Source organism: Neopsephotus bourkii, unplaced genomic scaffold (assembly GCF_033783945.1).
Source record: "Neopsephotus bourkii isolate Nb327-2 ecotype Australia unplaced genomic scaffold, CSIRO-AGI_Nbou_v1 NB_121, whole genome shotgun sequence".
Classification (NCBI taxonomy): Eukaryota; Metazoa; Chordata; class Aves; order Psittaciformes; family Psittacidae; genus Neopsephotus; species Neopsephotus bourkii.
In genome coordinates, this window is record NW_026900638.1 from 352,848 (window position 1) to 375,103 (window position 22,256).

Genomic DNA, 22,256 nt, shown 5'->3' on the forward strand with positions numbered 1-22,256 from the left:
TTTCTACTTAGCTTCCCACAGAATATTGCATCAGCCTGAGGGCACCAGTCCTGCTTTTCAAGTTGCCAAATGTCTTCAGTGGCTCAGGTGATTGGAATTGTCCTCTGCACTCCAGGGAGAGCGCAGTGATTAGAAACTTCTTTTCCCCTCTGGAAATGAAGCTTCCTCCAAAAGAAAGCTCAGACATTAGTGCAGTAGACTGAGTTCTGAAAAGCAAGTGGAAAAAAGGCACAAGAACACAAATTCAGTGAATTGAGAATATGAACTCAGACTTATTGGTACGTTCACATAAAGGTGAATTGTACTGAATGCCTATCACGTCTGTGTGCAGCTATAATATGCAGTTCAATTAAAGAAAACCCCAGTCTACTTGGGCGTTTAAAGTACCTTCTTAATGCTACAGTGGTGGCAATTAGAAAAATTACTGTTGCATACAGTGAGCAAAATCCGAGTCTCAGTTCCAAAGGGTTCACATCAGTTGATTTGCCAATAGTCCATTGATTTCTCACCGAGTTTTACATGTGGGAAGTAGATGCAGCCACGGAGAATGGCAGTGTTGCTATTTATCCTGCTGCTGAAGAACTTCCCTCAGGAAGTCCCAGCCTGAGGCTGATATAGACGATCTGGGTTTCTGGATATGTTATTTAATCTGCCTCATATGCTATGAAATGGACAGGCTGCAGATAGAAAATTAATCTGCATCTGTCCAGGACCATGCTGGATAAACTAGAAAGGCTTGTGCTGAGCCCTATTGATTGCAAGAAGGTCCAAATAACAATGCCTTATGGCCATGCTCAGCCTTGCTGCAATCAGATTTTACTTGTGTACATTACACCGCATTGCAGGTCACAGCACAAATTTAATTAAATCCTGATAAAAATCAATTTGCAGCTCTTGTACTACTTAAGTCAAGGGTAGAAAACTACTGAGCCAGGTGCCCAGCTGGAGAAAGTTCTCAAGTAGAAAATTACAGCTGTGTTTTTTAGGTGTTCATCTTATCTTGTATGCAATGAAGGCCAGTGGGCTGGATCCTTGGCTGCATAGTGAGTTCTGCTAGCAGTGGTGGGATTGTCTTCACTTATGCCAGCTGAGATCCACCCTTTCATCAAATGGATTAAATCAGAAATCAGCACTGGCTACAGACTTCAATCACAGCACTGGACCTCAGGCTTGTCTGTTATATAAAAGTTCCATACAATTTGGGATGACTCAGTGTTGTTTCTGTCTCCAGCGGCAACATGAAATCCTTTGGGACATACAAGAACTATCTCGCCGACACATGGGACCCACCATTTGCATCACAGGAAAAGTCTTGTGACCAAGACTGGGATTTCAAAGGATGATATTAAGGGCCCCATGATTTCAAGGGAAATCAGACAGCGTTTCAAAATCTGGCTCTAAGGCTCTCAATGCAGCTGGGACAAACTGAGGCTGATGTTAATAAAAAGCAAGTTCTGTCTGGATTCTAGATGAAAGGACAGGCACTTGGGAGATTTGGCTGTAATACTGGATAGCTGAGTGACCTGGGACATAGGAACTTTCAGTCCAGTCTGGTTTTAGTAGGTGGCTAACTGAACATCATGGAGCAAAACCCATGGCTTTTGTCATCTTCAATGACAAAGAGAACCCATGCTCTCATTTTGTAGTAGGCGAGCATCCTAAGGAGCAACCTTACTAACTAGTCTGTGATGGAATCAGGTAGCCCTCACAATCAGGAAGACAGCAAGTTTTTAGATGTGATCTATCCCTTCTGTAATAACTTGTCGGTGATTCTTTCCTTTTTTATTCATTAGCATGTTGTTTGGTTTGCTGTCTCTCATCCGCAGACAGAGCATCATCCTTTCTTTGCAGAATAAGGCTACTCTGCATGTGCTTTGTGAATCCAGATTCAGTGCCTCTTATTCTACGTGGAATGCTGATGAATAACTCAGCAGTGTCTCTGACGCAGATGGCCTCTAAATAACAGACACAAATCAAAGGATATGCATTAAGAGTTGCAGTTTCTGAGCTGAAGTTGTTTCCATGACAGCTAAAGTCTCTGGACATGCTTATTGCACCCTCTTGTGTTTGTTCACTATAAATGCATGATTTATTCAATCACATCTGTTCCACATTTTGATGATGCACCAGTTGGTACCCAATGCTGACTTTCCTCTTGGTCTTCACTGGTAGAGCACAAAGGACTGGAAAGGAGGATAAGCCATTGGTGTGGATGCTCAGTAATTTTATTTTATAGAGTTTTGATCAGTAACTGCAGCAAATTAGCACCTTTTTTATTTTTCCATTTCATTAACATCTATTAAGGTTATGGTCCTTGATACAATTGATTCAAACTAAATATATGACCTAAGAAGGAACTTGTATTAGACTATGCAAGCAAAGAAAGCATTTATTTAACATCACTAACCTGTGCACAAGGAATTAAATTCACAGCCACTTTGCCTTGCACTTAACTGAAAAGCTTTCCAAGCCATGATGGATGGCATGTGGGATCTGAAGAGCTTTCCGAGTTCTCCTCACTTCTGCAGTGGGCAGATTGCCCACGTCCCTCCTTTCCTTTGCTTTGCACTTTTCCTGGGCAAGGAAGAGATCCTGCAAATAATTATCAAGACTGATAGTGACAACATACTACCCTATTGATTTTTCCATCTAGCTTCTAGCTTCAGGTTCTCTCAGATTGAGGCTTTCTAAGGCTGCCCAACGGACTGACAGCTTTGAAAGACCAAAGCCAAACGTACCCTTTTAATCTCTGTCATATTAAATGAAATTTGAAGCTTACCTTTACAAGGCTTTACAAATGATAGTAGATCATTTTTTTTCCCCTGCTTTGCCTGCATTGAAATCTCCAGCCCTATAAAGTGACCAGGCTGTGTTTTCTTTCCTGTGGATGTGGATGGCAGATGGTGAGATTACAGGAGCAGCAGAGGACAAGAAAAGGTCTTGCACATACTTCTGAGGCAGGCTGTTGAAAGCCACAGTATCACTGCACTGTTATAATAGTGATATTACCATGAGGAAGCCTCTGAGCTCCCATTATATATCAGTAATGTTAGGACCCCATTAGTACTGCCTCCAATTTGAAATATTCCGGTGGGAAAACAGGTGAATGTGTTGGGAAAAACGGTGGTAAAAAAATGACCTTATTTTCAACCTGTGCTGCTTACACGGTTTTGGTTATGTACAAATGCTTTTCCACATCCTCAGCCCTATTGCTCTTGCTCAAAGTACTCTGGAGGTGTCAGGATTGAGGTGTGCATGATTGAATGAAACTGGAGGTTCAGCAGGAAAGAGCTCTACATATTTTGCTTATAGAGAACTAATAAACTGCTGGCTTTCTCAAGATCAAAAAGTAAATCCCAGGATAGAAATACTGTTTTGGGAATTAAAGTTTGTCAGCTAAGCAGAGTACATCCACCTGGGTGAGAGCTTGATGCAGAACCAAGTTATATGCATGTATATGTCTGTGTACATAAATAAAAAGTAAGGTGGTTAAACTCATATAGAATGAATATCATGTGGCATAGCTGTTGTCAGTGTTGCTGTGGTAACCAAGCATGACAATGTGTCAGACAAGTTAATTTTAGACAAAATAAACTGTTTCTTAAAACTGTTGGAGAAACAGATGGATTTTGTCTTAAAATGGACTCTTAAACATTTGCTTTTTGGAAGTACTTTAGAGGAAGACCAAGTAAATACACATTCACCTCCCAAAAGCTTGCTCAAAGATAAAGGTTTCTAGATGCCATCTTTCCAGGACCATCTTTATTACTCATGCCTCACATGCTAAGGTATTTTCCTGTACCTTCTTGAACTGATGCTTGGGCCAGTTCAGAAGATGACTTGATTTCTTTTTGCTGTATTTCTGCTGGGTTGCTTGGCCTCCATCCTCAGCACCCTCTCCAACAGCTTCAGAACTCTCTTTTTTTCCACATTTTTCTTTGTGAAGCACCGATTTAGCTATATATTGAGTTTCCTCAGTGCCTTCACCTTTGTTCTTAGTTTAATATCCTTCAGGCTGCATCCACCAGACCAGACTTAATTTTCAATGAGAAGGTAGCATACAGAATGCAAGCTAACTCTATTTGGGATCTGGGTTTGATGGCTAAAAAATGATTTGATCATTGGACTAGATAATGATGGTTGCTAAGGCACCAGTGGTCATGGCCTTCTTATATACAGGATAAATGGAGAACAGCCCGAAGAAGTAATATTTTCATTTAGGGCTTCAAAAGGGCAATTTCAATGCTGAGGCAAATTATGAGCCAAAGAAGGTGGGAATAAAAATAAGGATAGAAAAATAGGATTGTCTTTTAGTAAATAGATTCAAAGGCAAAAAAAACCCAACCAAGATCAAATAAGAAGAAACTGGTTACCAAAAAGAAGACTCTTCTCTCAATAATAAAAAAGTAGAAGTTGATAAAACTCAATCCAAAATAAAAATGACCAAAACCTAGAACCATAAGAAATGAAAATAAATGGCAATTGTTATCTCCAAGGAGATGCGACATTAAAATAATTGATAAGAGAAGTTGTTGACATGAGGGAAAAAAACACTAAAAGGGGTGTTACAGAAAAAGCATATTAAAAGCAAAAGAATTATTATCAGTAGTATGTCTTTGCTAGCGCCATGGGCAGCAATTATGAATTATATCGATATCATTTATAATATCAGTGAATGCTCCCTAAGCACTTCCTTCCTGAAAAATGACAAGAGGCTATTAAATATTTTTGGTGATAACAGCGTTGTTTGTAAGTATTTTAGTAAATCAAGGAATAAATAGCCAAACCTACCAAAACCACCGCTTTCTGATGATCAGCCAATTCAGACACCTTTGAGATGACTCTGGCAGAGTTGGCAGAGGAGATAGTTTATGTATTGTTGTGAATATTCATACATCTTTTCATTCCACTGAAATTCCAAAAAGATGGAACTGCTATGTGAGATAATACTGTGTGAGGTGCAAAAGCTGGAGAGCTGACATCTATCACTCCGAAGCAAAATAATAGAAATCTTATATGAAATTCATTTAGTGAAGACTGTAAATATAATTAATGCCAATCAAAACTGTCTCTGGAAAAGGGGCCTTGTCAAACAAACCAGATTTCCTCTTTAAGGAGACAACCATTTTGGTTGGAAAATGTACTGATAAGTGTAGCAGAATTGCCTAAAGTGTTTGCTTTTATATTGCACAACTTTCTGACTAAAAATACATCACTACAGAACATCAATACACCCTGCCACATAACTGACATGTTTTGTTTATGAGGAAATCACAGATTTGGGAAGCAAATATAAATCCATTGATACAGACAGTAATACATCTGCTTATAACAAAAGCAAAATGCAGGTGAACATGATATGTGATGGTCAGAGTGTATGGTTCAATTACAGTTTGACCTACAGTCCCTCTGCACCCCTCCTAGCCTTATGCTTCTCAAATATAGATCTTCTCTAACACTCAGTAGGGAACTCCAGAAATTCTGCCTGACTTGCTACAGCAAAGATCCTGCAAAAAAAGATATTACAGCCCTATAAATAGCAGCTGCTATCCTACAGAGTGGTGCAAGATAGAGACAGAAAGTGAGAGGTGCTGGGGTTGTCGTCGCCATCCGGGATGTCTCCAGGCTCAAAGAGTATTTCCAAGCAGTTATGACTAGTGCTGTTTTGAACTGCGCTCTCAAGACAATAGTGCCCCAATGGTGCTGGCATCTCCCAAGGGATGCAATGCGACCCAGCATCTCACAAGCAGCACTCAGCATCTTGCAGGATCAAGCCTGTATTTATCACCAAGGGAAAAGCTAGTCCTACTGTTGAAGCCTGCATTCTCTCTTGCTTAATTTCTCCTAATTATTCTTAATTGTGCCCCCAGGAGTAGAGCTCTGTGAATAATTGATTATTTCTTGTTGTTGTTTTGTTGCCAAACTGGGGGGGAGGGGAATTATTCAAGGTTGAATGAAAAAGAAAAACATTTGGGTTTTTCTTACCATAAAAAGCCACTCCCTCCTCCCCCCGATTTTTCAGGGCAAACAAAATAGATCTTTAATTTAAACCAAAGTGATTTGGTTCATTTTCTTTTTCTGACTGTTGCCAGCAGTGGAATGTAACTATACGCAATCTTACAGCACAAAGTCAAAACATGGCATTTAAACACAATGAACTGAAAAGATTCAAATAATATGGTTTGGAGCAGGAGGTCTGCTATAGATCGGATTGAACCAAAATTAGTGAGAATCTTCATTTCCACTCTCAACATGCATTTTCCAGTGACTGAACTGTTTTCCCCATTCTCCCAATTTTGTTGTGATCCTATTTAAGCAGTCTTGTTTTCAGCATTGATTTGGTATTTAGCTTCCATACATAGGTAGGTCTGTGCCCCTTTTCTGAGCTCCCCTTCAGCCAGCTCTACCTAATTATTCTGATCTTCTCTCAGAAGTAAGGCCTTTCTTCCTATTAATCATTTTTCTTCTTAGATTTGCCTCCAATTTATCAACATATGCCTGGGCAGGAGCTGCTAAGGAGTGAATGCTGTGTTAAATTGCAAGCCAGCTACAATAGCTACCTTTCATAAATAGCTGGGGTTTGCTATTTTTCATGCAATTGCCATTTCTGGCTCAGTTTCTTTGCTTTGCCAATCTCCTTGAAACACATTTCAGGCTGGCAAAGGTCCGTTTAGCCCTTCTTTTTTTTTCCTGGAAAAATTGTAGGTACCTCATTTATAGGCATGGGTTGGAAAAGCAAATATCTTGGATGTCCCAGTACCTTCTAATAGTTCATAGTTTCTGAATATTTTACATTACTGTGTTCATTAAGATACCTGTTCTTGCCCAACTCAACCATTCATCAAATTTGCCTAAGGCTAAAACTTAATATACATACTTGATACTTCCAAACATCTGCATGCTTAGATGCCAGAGGCTATAATAAAGCCAAACCTGTCTGCATGAAATATTGCAAGGAAAATCACTGGAGGGTCAGCAAATTAGAAGGAGCTAAGAGAAAGGAAAAAGCTACCAACATTTTCCTGCACATTCAGAGCATCTGTGCTCTAATACCCTCCTTCACTCACAATCTCAACCCAAATTGATCTGGCAAACAGCGAGGGATGGGGAAGGATTACATGCTGGGGAGAATCAGGCATGGGAAGAGTGATGAGAAACCTGTGCACGTTTTCTTAATTTATCCAAGCAGAGCAATATTTACTGTCCCTCAAGGTGATTCAACCCTGAATCCTGCTGCCAAAATACAGCCCTTTCAAAAGCACATGAAGGCTGATGATGAAAGTGCTCAAACTGTCAGTATTTTTCGGACTTTTTCATTAAGAACCATGCTATCCATGCTCACATTTGTTCAGCAGGCATGCTTCATTGATTTATGTTGTATGAAAACACCTTAGCTGTGTCCTTAAAACCTCATTAGCGTCTGTTAAATATCCATTTGAATCTCAGTTTTATTCAAAAATGCAAATTTACAGAAGTTTTTAATTGTGTGCCACGCATCAGTGCGATTACAACTTCGTCTCCTCTGTTTTGACATAATGTGGATTTAATAGTTTGCAAAACCAGCAGCTCAGATAATGCATGATGACTTACTATTTATACAGAGGCAAACATTTCCCATTGCTTCTCATGTGGTCAATACCTACTGAGAAAGAAGGCATCCTGCAATTAACAGCAAGGAACTAATAATAGCCACTGCTGTGGCCTTGTATAAAAGCAGCAGAATGTTTACTTCCTAACAGGAGTCAGAAAATACTTTGTTTAGCAACAGGAAAGCCATAGGGGACATATATGTTTTGCATTGTCTAAAAAGAACTGATATCCAAAAGCTTTGCCAGAGTTATGTCATATTGAATTAAAAATAAATTGATAAGAAACAATTAAGAATAAGAAAAGAACATCAAGATTTGTGTTATGTTCTTTTTTTGGTCTTCAGTTTAGCATCCTGCTCTGTCACTTCATCTCTCCCATTCCTCCCATTCCTCCCATGTTCCAGTTTTCTACCTTGACACTATAATAACTTACCATTGCTAATCTTCACCTCCTTCCCTTATAAATCCTCTAGTTTTAGCAAAACAGTGGGCACAAAGGAAATCCAAAAATGTATGTTTGCACCCCATGCACATGTTCAGATAAGGGTGAAGTACCCCATCCTGATGCCTATGTAAGGGCAAATCTGACAGCCCCAAATCCTGTGAAATCCCTTTTACTAGTGTTGCAGTGACTCTTTCCAATGAGCCTCAGCTGCTGTTGTTATTTCTTCATCTAGGAATTGCAGCCTGAATGTAGCACAAGAGTCTGCAATTACAACCCTGATGATTTCTTAATTTTCAGCAACTGGATAGGTTGTTCAGTAGGGAACAAGCACAAGCACAGGCTGGTTTCTCTTATTGAAACTGCTCATCTGCCTTGTGAATTCTGAATTCAAAGATGCTTTTTTTCAAGCAGACCTTGATGGCATGGCACTGAAACGCTTTCTTTCCACAAACATCTATCTGTTTTACTCTGTTGGGAAGCCAGTTGGTGATCTTTACTGCTATTGATTTTGGTACTTAAATAATCAATCTTTTGTTTTTCTGCTTCCCTCTTTTTTGGCAAGAGGGATTTCTGAAGCTGTCCTTTCCTGGTAGCATGGTATAGCAGGTCTCTGTCATTAGGATTAAGAGTGTTCCATGTTTCACAACCAGTTAGGGCTGAAGGTAAAGGGATAAACAAGTTGTTTGGCTATCTCCCCACTGAGTGAAGCAATCAATCAGCCCCAGAAATGCCCTCCCAACAACTGCAGTCATGATGTTGCTCTTCCCTCAAAGCGTCTACCTTTAATGGTCCTTAACCTGAACACATCCTTTATTTGACACTTTTGTGATACTTCTTTTTTTTTATCCTTGTAGATATGATGACAGACACTTCCTCTCTCATTCAAAACCTATTCAGTGAAAAACAGCAAGAACATTGATTTAGCAATTCCAAATTCATAGGTAACAGCCTTCCTCATTTTGTGATTTTTTTGCTCTTTGATCGTTTTTCTTCAAAACATATACTCATTGTCCTATTGACAGAGACTTTTCCTTTAGAAGCTGCTGTTTATATCTGCAAACTTACCTTTTCCATTGATTCCATACCATCGTTAGACTGTCCATCATCGGCAGTAGAATAGAACTCGGGTTCCACATGTTCTCCAGCATGAGTTGTATTGAGTAAGGTGTAGGTCGTAGGTTAACACTGAGCATCACAAGAAAAGTTGTGCCCAGAAACAAAGCTTCAAGGACCACCTTGCTTATAGGTAGCTGAAGGACACTGGAGAGATGTCAGCTTTTCAGAAAGTTATTCATGATGTTTGTTGACAGAGATAAAAAAGACGGCAATATCTTGCTAGCAATACCAACCCATTTCCCATACTCTTCAAAACTATGCATACACGGCCAAAAGGCTCCAATTTAAAGCGAACTTGCTTTATCAGCTAATGGAGGCAACTCCCTTCATCATGATTAAGAGTGTTCCAGGTGTTAATTATTAAATAGAAACATATATTTCTCCAAATTCACCTTGAGATACAAAGTTTAACTTTGTCACTCTTTCCACTACAGAACATGGATGTCAACAATATTCAAAGTATAAGCTTGTTACTTTAACTTGGATTGTCTACATAACTTAAAAATGCATCTGATTTTCTTTGGTTATGCATTATAACAGAATTTTCTCTTGCTGCTCTTTTCCAAATCCTTTTCATCTTGTCTTCATGTTTCGCAAATTGTGGACATCTAAATCTGGCATCCTATTTCAAGTCCATGCTCCAAGCAGCGCATGAAGATACAGAAGAACGGTGCAAGGTAATAAACTGTTTTCAACAGACCTGTTACGCAATAATCCAGGAAGGAAAAAGGAGAACAAGAAGAAATAAAAACCAAACAAAACCCAGGTTTTTTAAAAGAAGTAGGTTGAACTTAGTCCTCAGAGAAGGCAGTTGAGCCACACAGTGGCTTCAGTGGACAGCTGAAATGTTCCTCTTCTTATTTTCTCTAATAAATATTTCATTTGCAGATTTAGACTAGATAACTTGTATCTAGCTGCTATGAACCAATGGAGAGTTGAAAACCATTAATCATGTCTTGCTGTTAAGGAAGGAAGAACATGCAATTCTGGAGACTGTTAGTCAATAAATAGAGGCTTTTCAGGCATTCATAATTGACTACCATTTGTCACCAATTTGCACAAAGTAAAATTCTGCTAAGGATACCCTTTCAGAGTCGATTGCCAAATCAGAATAAAAAAGAACTTATAACACTCAGTCAGGGAGATTTCTGTAACTGTTTCCCCACCCCACTTTTCCTCATGTCAGTGGGTATTTGAAGTCTGATTTTATAAATAAGGTTAAGAGATATGTGAACATGTTCTAAATCTCTGCCAGGCTAAGAAAGATTAAAGAAACCTTTAAAGAAAAACACCAGAGAATAAGGGAGGAGGCCTACAAATAGCACCAGAGAGGCTAAAAAATGGTGACTCAATAGCTGTGAAATTCCCTGTTGCACAGATAAAGCTCTTCAGTCTTGGTAAGGAGTAAAATGTGAAATTTTACCCTGGGAACAGTCATTATGATGACAAAAAGGTCTGAAATCTTGGAGATTTTCAAGAGTGATGGGATGAACTTATAGAAGTAGCTATCAAGAAAGATGTTCCAACACAGTGAGATCTGTTAGGCTGCAGGATAACCTCATAAGGAAACTGATAGAAATCCCATTGCTCAACGTATATAAATTAGTCTGGATACAGAAGGTGTTATGTATCTCTATATGTGCAATAAAAAAACAATACAAAGAAATCACTGTGGCACAGCTGGAGACATGAATAACAGTGTTAACTCACAAACAGCTTTAAAAGGCTACTAGTATATTCTGACCATGTATCATAGTGTGGGTTGTGTTGAATTGGAGGGGCAAATTTTGAAGGGAGCTGGACTCCACACTTTGGCAAGTGTTCTCTCTTTGGATACCTGTGACCTCATGCTTTGCTAGAGAAGATGTAGTTCCCTTTTTTAAGGCTTTCAGTTTGCTCCAGTGGCTCCTTATCTGTGTCTCTGACACCTACAATTTCACATTCCTGCCAACTTGTATAAAGTGGCAAAGAATAATAACTTGGTCCTGCAGTCTGTTACACACTTGGCCAGCTTCTAAACACATAGAAATGGTATTTCGTCCTCAATATGCTTTGTCTTGTAACTTGTGAGTTTTATAACTAAAATCTTTCTTCTCTTGTTGCCATTTTTCTCTATTCCTACATATCCCAAAAGATCATGAAACATTAAAACCAGATATGTTAAGCCTTGGATTTGTCAGGATACTCACCCATAAGCAATCCAGCAAGGGAACCAGCTGGTTTTTGCAGGATGTATGTTATCTAGTTTCCATGGTCTAGACCTGCAGACATCCAGGAAAACATCAGAACAGAGAATTAGCTCAATTTGTTGTGTTTACAGCAGCAGTGCCGATGGGAAAACTGGTAACATGGACACAGTATGTTGGATCCTGAAAGAGTGAAAGCATTTTGAGAGACTGTCTCAACAGCATGAGCAGAGATTCACAAGCAAGTTAGGCATAACGTGGTAATGATGTTTTTCTTTTGCAAGGCTTAGCCCGACAAGCTTCAGCTGTGGGATAGACACCTTTATAACTGCTCTTTCTGTGCAGCAAGGATAGAGGGGAGAAACTGCAAGTTGGATGTGTGAAAATAACACCTCCTGCAGTTGTTCAGCTGATAGTGAGGGTTTGCCAGGCTTGTGCAAAGCATCACACCAGCTCTGTAACACTTCCTGCCGCTCTGTTTGGTGCTGGGCATGTTATGTAAGTGAAGATGATGTTGTGTGGCTTAAATTGAGGCGATAGGATGGAAACTGGGCTTTCAAAGTTAACACTTCTGCTTCAATGTTCATAAAAAGTTATTGCCCCCTTATACTGTTACTGAAGAAGTACTAACACAAAAAGATTGAAAAGGTGAATCCTTTGTGTTAAAAATCTCCAGTACAGGATAGCTGTCAAGGTAGAGCAAGCTCTGTAGGGAGTAGTAACAGCCTGCCCTTAGCTTCACACAGGGAAACAATCTTTAACATAATTATTTAGAAAGAAGACTTTGGAAGCAGTTGAAGATGTGGATGTTCAGCTTTTTGAGGAAAGATAACCTACAGAACCTTCAATCAGAAATGTCTGACACAGAAGTATGATTATGGCAAAAATGGTGCATGGAGGATGCAGGCAGAGGTCAAGATGTGGGTCCATTGCAAAACACAATGCATTTCCAGATCAATGTTGTTGATTTATTCTGGGGTTTTTAAAATCATTCTCTCATGAAAATACGGGTACTCCTGAGAGCTGTTGCTACTACTGCAGTAGTAGGGGGAAAATGCTGCATGCAAACACAGCCCACCACAGCTTCAAGTTGGCAGGCTAACCATTTATCCAGCTTTCAGCCTGGTAATGGCTCAGCTCTGGCGCCTCCCGCAGCCCTAAACCCTGCCAGCCCTGTGAATTATGAACACCTCTGTCCAGCTGCCCGAGGGAGTTGGAATGGGAAGGATACACAGAGCACAGCCAGCTGGATGAGGCTCCATGCAGCACACAGGAATAGAAAGGTTTTGCTTTCTACCATAGCTGGTGATGGAGGAGGATGCTGTGCACGCTTTCTGTGCTTGGACTGGAGCACTCACCAAGTGCCTTGGAGAATGGGGTTTAGTGTCCAGGTTGGATGAAAAGACTAAAAGAGGATGAGATTTGAAGTTCTGGCTTTTGACTTCAGAGAAGTGTGGGACCAGATAGGAAACCCCATGGCCTTTTCAGAGATATGGATACTGTTCTGCCAGGCCAAGTGCTAATTTCCTGCAATACATCTTGCTCTGCATCAGTGTTATTTTGCTACAATAAGTGTTTACAGCAGTATAGAAACAAATATTTGCCTGTTTTTTTCTATTTTTCCTTTTAAATTCTCTTTACATCTCCTTTAATCACAAAGCAAACAGATTAAGAGTTTCCAAATGCTTCTTGGCTTTCACATGCACATATTCCCCACTAATTTGTGACAAAGCCATCTAGAGTGTTTAAGAGATTTCAGAAGTCTTACATAGCCGTGTGTCCTGATTTCAGCTGGCATACAGTTAATTTTCTTCTAGGAGCTGGTAGAGTGTTGTGTTTTGGAATTAGGAAGAGAATAATGTGGATAACACATTGATTTTGTAGTTGTTGTTAAGCGATGTTTACTCTAAGTCAAGGACTTTTCAGCTCACACCACCCCACCATTGAGTAGGCTGGGGAGGCACAAGGAGCTAGGAGGGGACAGAACTGGAACAGCTGACCTCAACTGGCCAAAGGGATATTCCATATCATAGAATCATACTCAGCATATAAACTGGGGGAAAAGTTGGCTGTGGGCTGCTACTGGGCATCAGTCCGTTGCTGGTGAGTAATTGTATTGTGTATCACTTGTTTTGTACGATCTAATTCTGTTATCATTACTATTGTTGCTACTACTATTAATATTATCATTATTATTGTTTTCCCTTCTTTTTTTTTTTTGTCCAGTTAAGCTGTCTTTATCTCAACCCATGAGTTTTACCATTCTCCTGCTCTGTCCCCCATCGCACTGAGGGGGGAGTGCGTGAATGGCTGTGTGGTACTTAGCTACCTGCCAAGTTAAACCACCACACACACAGTGCTAACAAGGAAGCAGATTTCTGGCCTTCCTTTTTCACTAATGTATTCAACTATGGCCTATTATACCTCACACTGTGACAGAAAACCCAGTTCAACAAAACCTCTGGGTGGCTCAAGGGGTACAAGTTCCAGCTACCTCAGCTAAATGCTAAGGAGGCTGAGGGAAGGCCCACCAAACTCAATGACAGTCTTTTTTTTCAATGGACTTTAAATGGGGAATTAAGTCTATTTATTTGCTACAAGCAATACGAAATTTTCAAACCCTTCTGCAAACCTACCCCAGGGGAGGAACAAAGCCCCAGAGCATGCTAATAAGAATTGTGTGCACTTGAAAAAGCTATTTATATTGGACACTGCTGTCTTCAGGCTTCTCATACTTTCTGCGAGACATTTCCATTCATTTCCATCTATCTTAAGCTGCAACCCAGTTGTAATATTTAAGGCCCTTTTGCCCCCTTGCCTCATTTCTTATGTTCCCATTTCAAAGAGAAACTGCTCTCAATTTTTCATTAAAGGTCACAGTAAAAGTCTGAAACTTGGCCTGTAAATTCCTTCTGATCAAAAGTGGTTCTTTGTTAAGGTGAAGATGGAGAAATAACAAGTTTTGTGATTCACTTACCATTTCAGTGTGTCTTTAGGCCTTTCACAAAAAGTTAAGTCCACAACACAGATGTGTAGGACAAAACAGGGATGCAAATTAAACAGGGAACCGTATGATTTACAGGGCTGGGATAAAACTCCCATTCATCTGCTGTCACAAACTAGTACATCCCAAATCCACAGGTATTTGGGATTTTTTTATCTGAGAGAATTCTAAATATCTAATTTCTTGGGTTCATAAATATATTACTTTTGCTGGAGCGGAAGAGTATGATTGCTAGTACCTATGCTGTACCTAATTCCCATATGAATCTCCAAATTACTTGTCAGCATTCTTCTTCTGACATTGCCTGAGTGCCTCAGTCATTTACACAAAACACCCACGAGTGTGTGGTGAGTCCAGATCTGGGACTTGCTCTTCCTGAGAAGGAAACTAGAGAGCAATCTAACAGGCTTGCAGTGTGAGCATGAGATCAAAGCACTGGAGTGCAGAAAGAACTCTACAAATCAACCTGCTGAACCCAAAATTGAATTGTTACAGCACTTCTCCAGGTTCAATTTTGTTCTGTGCTTGGAGGGATTTGAACTTTCATCTCCTAGGAGGATACTCTAGCAAACCACCAGGCTTTAAGTGGAGAAACAGCAGAATAAGAAAAGACATGTTTGTAGCTCTTATTTAACCTTGCCTTCATTGAGCAAATAGCCAAAAATGATGAGGGTGGAATTTGTTAAGGTGTTGAAATAATTTTTTGATGCTGAGCTGCCTTTTTGTCCAATGCAAACTCTACTCTCAGAAATCAGCAGAAGATCCGCAAGGAAGATTAAGGCCAGGTTGGACAGAGCCTTGGTAGCATGGCTGGTGTGAGGTATTCCTGGCCATGGCAGAAGTTCTTCCCTGTGAGGGTGCTGAGGCGCTGGCACAGGGTGCCCAGAGAATCTGTGACTGCTCCATCCCTGGAAGTGTTCAAGGCCAGGTTGGACACAGGGGCTTGGTGCAACCTAGTGAAAGGTGTCCCTGCCCATGGCAAGGGTTTGGAACTGTGTGAGCTTTAAGGTCCCTTCCAAACCAAATGATTTTGTGATTCTATTATTCTAAGCATGACAGACATATAATTACTGAAGAAAATTTTCTGCTAAATTTCAGCAAAAAAAGATCAGATAAGAAGAAATTGAGTGAAAGTCAACAACTGAATGGTGCTTGCTCCTGACTGACAAATCCTTTGTGTATTTTGCAATGGTGATGATTTTGCATGGCAATAGAACCATTTTTCTGTCTTTATTAGCTACCAATAAAATAAGTGTAAGCATGTAAAGAAGGCTTTTAGAGAGTGGGAAAGAATGTGGAGCAGTGACCAGTGTTTGGAGGAAGGCTGTGAGCCAGCCACAGGATGAAGCCATTGGGGTGAACTGTAGCAGGAAAAGATATGGAGGGAAGCCAGGTCTGAAATGAGAAATAGGAGGATATTTTGGCATGGAGGCTAATGCATATAATTAGAGATCAATACTGCAACTGATGTCCAGTGTTCATCCTCCACTCCCCAGCCTTCACTGACTGATACTTCAAGGAACACAAGCAAACTTGACAGCTTGTCATTGTGCAAGGGGGAAGCAGAGGCTGAGCGAGGAAAATATAGTAATAATTTTCATTGCTGTTATAAGGTCAAAACCAATGTATCATGAAAAGGACTCATGGGAAAAATAGTAAGACTTTCACTCAAAGCATACTTTATTCTTAGAAAAGTTTTCATGCATCTTAAAACCACAAACAGTAATTCCAGCCCACTTTCAAACATGTGTCTTAATCACAGTTGAAAGAAATATTTGCCCTGACTCTAGTTTGAGTTGGGGTCTGGCCTGAGTGGCATTATTTTTATCTACACTAAATTTAAAGCCTCTTGACACAGCTGAAGCAGTGAATATGAGTTTAGCATGCATAAGAATTGAGACGTGCAAAGAAAGAAGAGTTCTTGTGAAGATCCCTAACACAACAAGGCTCCCCTCTGTCTTGGACTGCAACCAAAGCAGATGCTGTGCACCAGGCTGTGCAAGAACCATTTAGACCAGAGGGTAAACCAAAAGACTGTCCACAGGTCTAAAGTACATTGCCAGCATGCTACCGTACTCACTGTTAGCATCAGAGCGAAATGCTGTGCCTAATGCTTTGCAGGGTGAACGATTATTCAGATACACTTTCCCCACATTTATAATTCCCTTGCATGGATAACTAAGACAAAATATGCTTAGAGCAGAAAAATCAGCTAATGAGCAATTCCTGCTTCAAAATGAGAAAGAAATAGCTATTACGTTGCTCATGTTTTGCTCTGTGGGTTTCCTCTACAGGGCAGTATTAAACCACTAACCATTCTGCCTAATGATAATAGCCACAAAATGAATTTCTTCAGACTGGCATTTACAATTAAATTTAACTGAAAGTCTGACATGTTTAATGAAACCATGGAAAAATGCAGTTACCTGAGTCCTAAACCACTCATATATACATAATGATATCAGAGCAAAATGAGTTAAATTTCTAATAGAGCACACAAAGACACAAACTTCAACCTGTACATATTTGCCATTGTGGTCTGTTGTGATAAAGTGGGTTTGTTATACTCCAGATATTTCACACAGATATTTAGATATAAATGGGAATGGTGTCTATGACGTTAGTCATCATGAGGAGAAGAAAAATCTGCAGAATAATGGACAGACTAATTTGGCACGGAGGTTAAATTGATCAGGTAGCTAATTTTATCCTTGTAAAGCAATGTAATATTTGTAATGCCATCTCTCTGTGGGATTATTAGATGAAGTAATAATCCACTGTTATCCCACAATGCTATGGATCCAACACAAAGCCTGCTGAAGTCTCTGGAGTTGTTTAGAACCATAGAATATTTAGGGCTGGAAAGGACCTTAAGATCATCAAGTTCTAACCCCCTGCCATGGGCAGGGACACCTCACACTAAACCAGGGCACCCAAGGCTTCGTCCAACCTGGCCTTGAACACTGCCAGGGATGGAGCATCTACAGCTTCCCTGGCCAACCCATTCCAGTGCCTCACTACCCTCACAGGAAAGAACTTCTTCCTTATATCCAATCTAAACTTCCCCTGTTTACATTTTAACCCATTACCCCTTGTCCTATCACTACAGTCCCTAATGGAGAGTCCTTCCCCAGCATCCCTACAGGCCCTCTTCAGATACTGGAAGGCTGCTCTGAGGTCTCCACGCAGCCTTCTCTTCTCCAGGCTGAACAGCCCCAACTTTCTCAGCTGATCTTCATACTGGAGGTGCTCCAGTTTATACTGTATTCAGTGGCCTCCATGCTGATTCATGGGAAAATCTGATTATAAGTTCTCAAAAAAGATATATTCCCCCTTTTAAATTATGGGCAACGCAGTGGGAAAAGTGCCTTGTCACGTTAACAAGTGTTTAGATGGAAAAATCACATGGAAAATAATCACAGTTCAAAATTTGTCAGCCTGAAAGTGGAAAATGTAACTTATTATTTGTGCTATCTAAATCTGCCCCTTTTGAACAAATGCACTGAGAAAACAAAATCTTAGGTCTGGAATAACCCTGAAGTTGAATGTATCTGACTGTGATATGCTGGCAAATGAACTCTACAACATAACTTAGAATGCAGTCTGTGCAGGTGAAGGTAAAAAATCATTAGCTGTTGACAAATAGCTATGAGGTCTACATGAAAATGAGATCAGGGTCTCAGTGCAACTCTTATATCATAGTCTGCTAATAATGCTTATACTTTCTCCAAGCACCTTGTAATCTTTATAATGCATTTATCTGCATAGCACTTTTGTAAGACAGTGATGGGCAATTTCATCCAGCTTTACAGATGGAGAAGATAGGTGATGTAAACAGGCCTCCACAGATCGAGGGATGACTAGACACTTGCATTCAAGCATGAAGCATCTAACTCTTTAATGACTTTGTGCTCAGTTTTACCTTTACATGGGAGAGAAATGCCAGCACACTAAATGAGTTGGTATAATACAGCTGTGTAGGAAATACGTGTAAGAGATATGTGGGAGATATGTGGGGCTTAGATGTCCCATTACAACTTTCTGTGTCAGTTTTGTCATCTACTGAGCTGAATGGAACTCACCAGTGGTCAAAAAGGATATAAACAAGTTTCTTAAAAGAAACTCCCAGGGACTGCAGACTTATTTTCTTATAAGTTATTAAACTTATATATTAATATATATAATTTTTATATATAACGTTTATATGTAAGTTATTAAATGTATTTTCAGAGACATAGTTGCCACAGTGGATGGAGAAACTGTCCTTTTGCCTGGATGACTTTGTTCAGTGCTTGCTTGGCTGTCAATCTTACAAGCCTCATAATTCCAAACTTTATTTAAAATGAACAACAAGGAATAAAGGAAGATCCCTCTGCCACATGCTCAGCATCTGTCCACTGGCTGACATGAGCCTGCTGAATGTGAATTGTGTGTATCACTCCTGTGCAATGAGACAGTGAAATCGGACTAGACAAACCAGCAAGTTGGCATATCAAACAGATAAAGATTCAAGGTCAGGCTTACATTTTTTGTAGACTTTCATATTTAATTTTATTTGAATTTTATTTTATTTTAATTTTTTATAGTATTTTTCTACCTCACAAGGCTGTGCAAAGGACCCTGGAAAGCTGCATAGTGCTCTCTCCCCCTTGCTGTCATTTATGGGTCTGTTGCTTTAACCATTCATATAATGACACAGAATTTCTTTTATCTCTCTAATTAAAGATTAGTAGAAAACTGTAGAAAGTGTTAAAATAAAAGGAGCAATGCAGTTTTCATGTGGATAGCTATGTCCTGGGAATGCTCCCAGAAAGAAAATCCATTGAAGAACATCACATCTAGGAGGAAGCTGTATTCTGTTTGTATGCACTGTAATATTCAAGGCAAAACAAAGAAGATACAGAAAACTGAGCCATACCCAATGCAACAGTGGTGTCTGGAATCACATGGAAACTCTGCTTGGCTGCAGTAGGATGTCTCCTTTTGTCATCTATAAGCCCATCCATTTTGCATGCAAGACAGCATTTAGGCAGCTTCTCCCAGTGAAACTGGGGTCATAGTGTAGAAAAAAGGGTCATGTAGCAAAACATTTCTGGTCTTGTGGAATCAGCATCTCTCAGTATAATTTTACTCACAGTTTGTGTGCCTGACATCTACTCTGATCAAGGGTGGTCTTTTTTTGTATCTTTCCCATATTTTATGCTGCACTGCTCTCAAATCCTAATTGCTTCTAAACAAATGAGAAGTGAAAGGATTCATCTATGTAATTTATGCTACTTTTACTTCTTTCAGCTCTAGTCCCTTCCCTGTTTTTCTCCTTCATCCTGAGCCTCTCTTTTGCTTTTTGCTATACCTGTTACTTTGGCTTATGTCCATCCTTTATATAATTACTTCTGAAAGGCTTAAGGTAAACACAGAAGCACAGACTGATAAACAACTGCTGCAAGAAAGCCAAGTATAATAAAAGATAGCAGCATGGAGCAATATTTGGGAGTAGGATGCAATTTTAAAGGTCAATAATGCACCAAGGAAATTTTGCCTGAAGCACAGCGCACACTCATAACAGAGTTGGTATCCTTGAATTCTTTGGCTGCTAAATGAGTTTAACAGTCTACCTCTGAGTTTATCTTTCTATCTCCCATTGCTTCAGCCTTGCTTACACTTGCTCTTTATCTCCTTCCTTCCTTCCTTCCTTCCTTCCTTCCTTCCTTCCTTCCTTCCTTCCTTCCTTCCTTCCTTCTTTCCTTCCTTCCTCCCTTCCTCCCTCCCTCCCTCCCTTCCTCTCCTCCTTCCTCCCTGCCCTGCCCTGCCCTGCCCTGCCCTCCCAACCTGGATTTTGATTGCCAGGTGATGCTGCCTGTTGGATAAATATCTGTGTTATCCCAGCTCAGTTTTTCAGTATCTCTCTTTCTGTGTCATAGAGCAAATGGCTCCGCCTTTCTGTTTGTTTCCCCTGGTTGTTGGGGCAGTTTCAGAGGAAGTCTTAGACTGAAATTGTCACAGCGCAACCATTGTCTCCCTTGGGACTTTCAGTCCTACAGGGGTACTGTCAACAATCTTAAAAGCAAGGAAATGCATGCATTGAAGATAACCGAGTTTTAAATGTTGCATTACACTATAATAAGTCCTAAACTTTCATGATGCTTAAGCCCATGACTATCAAATCACAGTTATGCTTACCCAGAATTTTCAGCAGTCACTAAGGTTTCCTCTATTCAATTTTAAGCTGGAAGCATGAAGAAAGCTCATTTTTGGAACGTGGGTGCTCAAATTAGTATTTTTGCCAGCTGAGCTATTCCAATTATGTGTTGGAAATCACTGATTACTGCTCCAAATTTGGCATCAAACATCCTAATATAGCAGCATGACTTAATGGAAGTCTACAGTTTGATCTAAAAATGTTAAGACTTTGTTGATTTTCCTTTTCAGCTGAGGAGCAAAAAGTCCACTACAAATGCAAGTGAAGATAGTAGATATTCATTTTGATAAACCCAGGTTTAGGTTTGCAGACTCTGTTTGCTGCTCTGCTGTTGTCTTTCTATATGCATGGAGCAAATCCCCACACTGGCAAACCCAAGTGAAAGATGGATAAGAAGAGTAGGTAGGGTCTGCCTCTCCCCCTTGTATGATTGACTGCACCAGGGTTTTAGTAGTGTATCCTGTTTGTCTCATATAAACCCCACTCAGGACTTAATCTGTGTATCTATAAACGACAACACAAGATGCAAGGCAGTGAAGAACTATGTAATTTTCTACACGTGTTTATGCAATGTTCTCCCTATGTCCTGTGCAGACCAGGGTAATGTGGTGGCAAGGAGAGCCTCTCATCAGGAACATCATTGGCAGGCTCTGTTTTTACAGGACACGGGATAAATCATAGTGGGTTTTCTTGCCTGGGTTGTAAAAGAGATAATGGAAAATGATTGCACCAGGACCTTCTGACTTTTGCTTTATAGACTCCTGGGCTATAACAACATATATTTTGGAGACACAGACCACAGCCCTGTGACAGAGTTTATGCTACAGGCTAGGCTTACAGCACTAGATTAAGTGCTGGAGCATATGCCATCAAATGCAGCCACATCTGGGGCTAAATATGATCACTTGTACTCTCCTCCCAGCTGCTGTATAGGACAGACTTTACATCATTCACACAGTGAAACATGCTGCCATTTTGATACGTGAGTGCTGTCCATGAGCACATCTGATGCTTTATTATCCCTAAGACAAAATCAGTGGCATCTACAGCTGCATAGGGAGAATAATGTGTGGGAGGGGGCAGATGTCTTTTTACTGAAGACTTAAGGCAGAATTCTGATCCAATTAAAAAAATCCCTCCATAAAATATTAAACTAAACTCCATTATTGTTATAAAGTTTGAACATGAATGCTACAAAGTCTTCTTGGGGAGATTTTTGAGACTTCTCCTCACACAGGGCTGCTAGCTCTCCAAAACTTTTCTTCTCTGTCTTCCCCAACCTTATTTCTGAAAATGAAGATCACAAAGAAATTGCATTTACAATACAGCTTTCACCACATTTGACATACAAACGTAAAAGGCAATTAATACCATCAGCTACAATTAATACTGCTAAGAGAACAATGCCCCAGGAGGGCAGTACGTATGATCTCAACACAAGCTGATGACTTTAACAAAGAAGAACTGTTTTCTGGTATTAACTAATTATATATTGCTTTAGGTATTTTCTCTCCTTTTCTGCAATGTATCATGTACCAGAAGGAGAAATTTTTCCTCCTTAATTTTCATCCTTAATTTTTCCCAGTCTAGAGTTCTAATATTAAAGTTCAACAAATACTAATAGGCTATAAGTTAAAACTTTGGTGGTTCATACTTATCTTTATACTTATTGAAGCCAAAATTTTCCTGTGTATACATCCTGTTCAACCTCACTTCA

General features: G+C 39.9%; 1 long non-coding RNA gene across 1 annotated transcript; it reads right to left on the bottom strand.

Moving 5' to 3' along the window:
- Window positions 1-1,947: 1,947 nt before the first annotated feature.
- Window positions 1,948-9,383, bottom strand: LOC133218763 (uncharacterized). The gene is made up of 4 exons (XR_009727260.1): window positions 9,100-9,383; window positions 7,591-7,642; window positions 2,780-2,881; window positions 1,948-2,574 (listed from the first exon to the last, which is right to left on the bottom strand). It is a non-coding gene; the product is annotated as an uncharacterized LOC133218763 (long non-coding RNA).
- Between the last annotated feature and the right edge of the window lie 12,873 nt (window positions 9,384-22,256).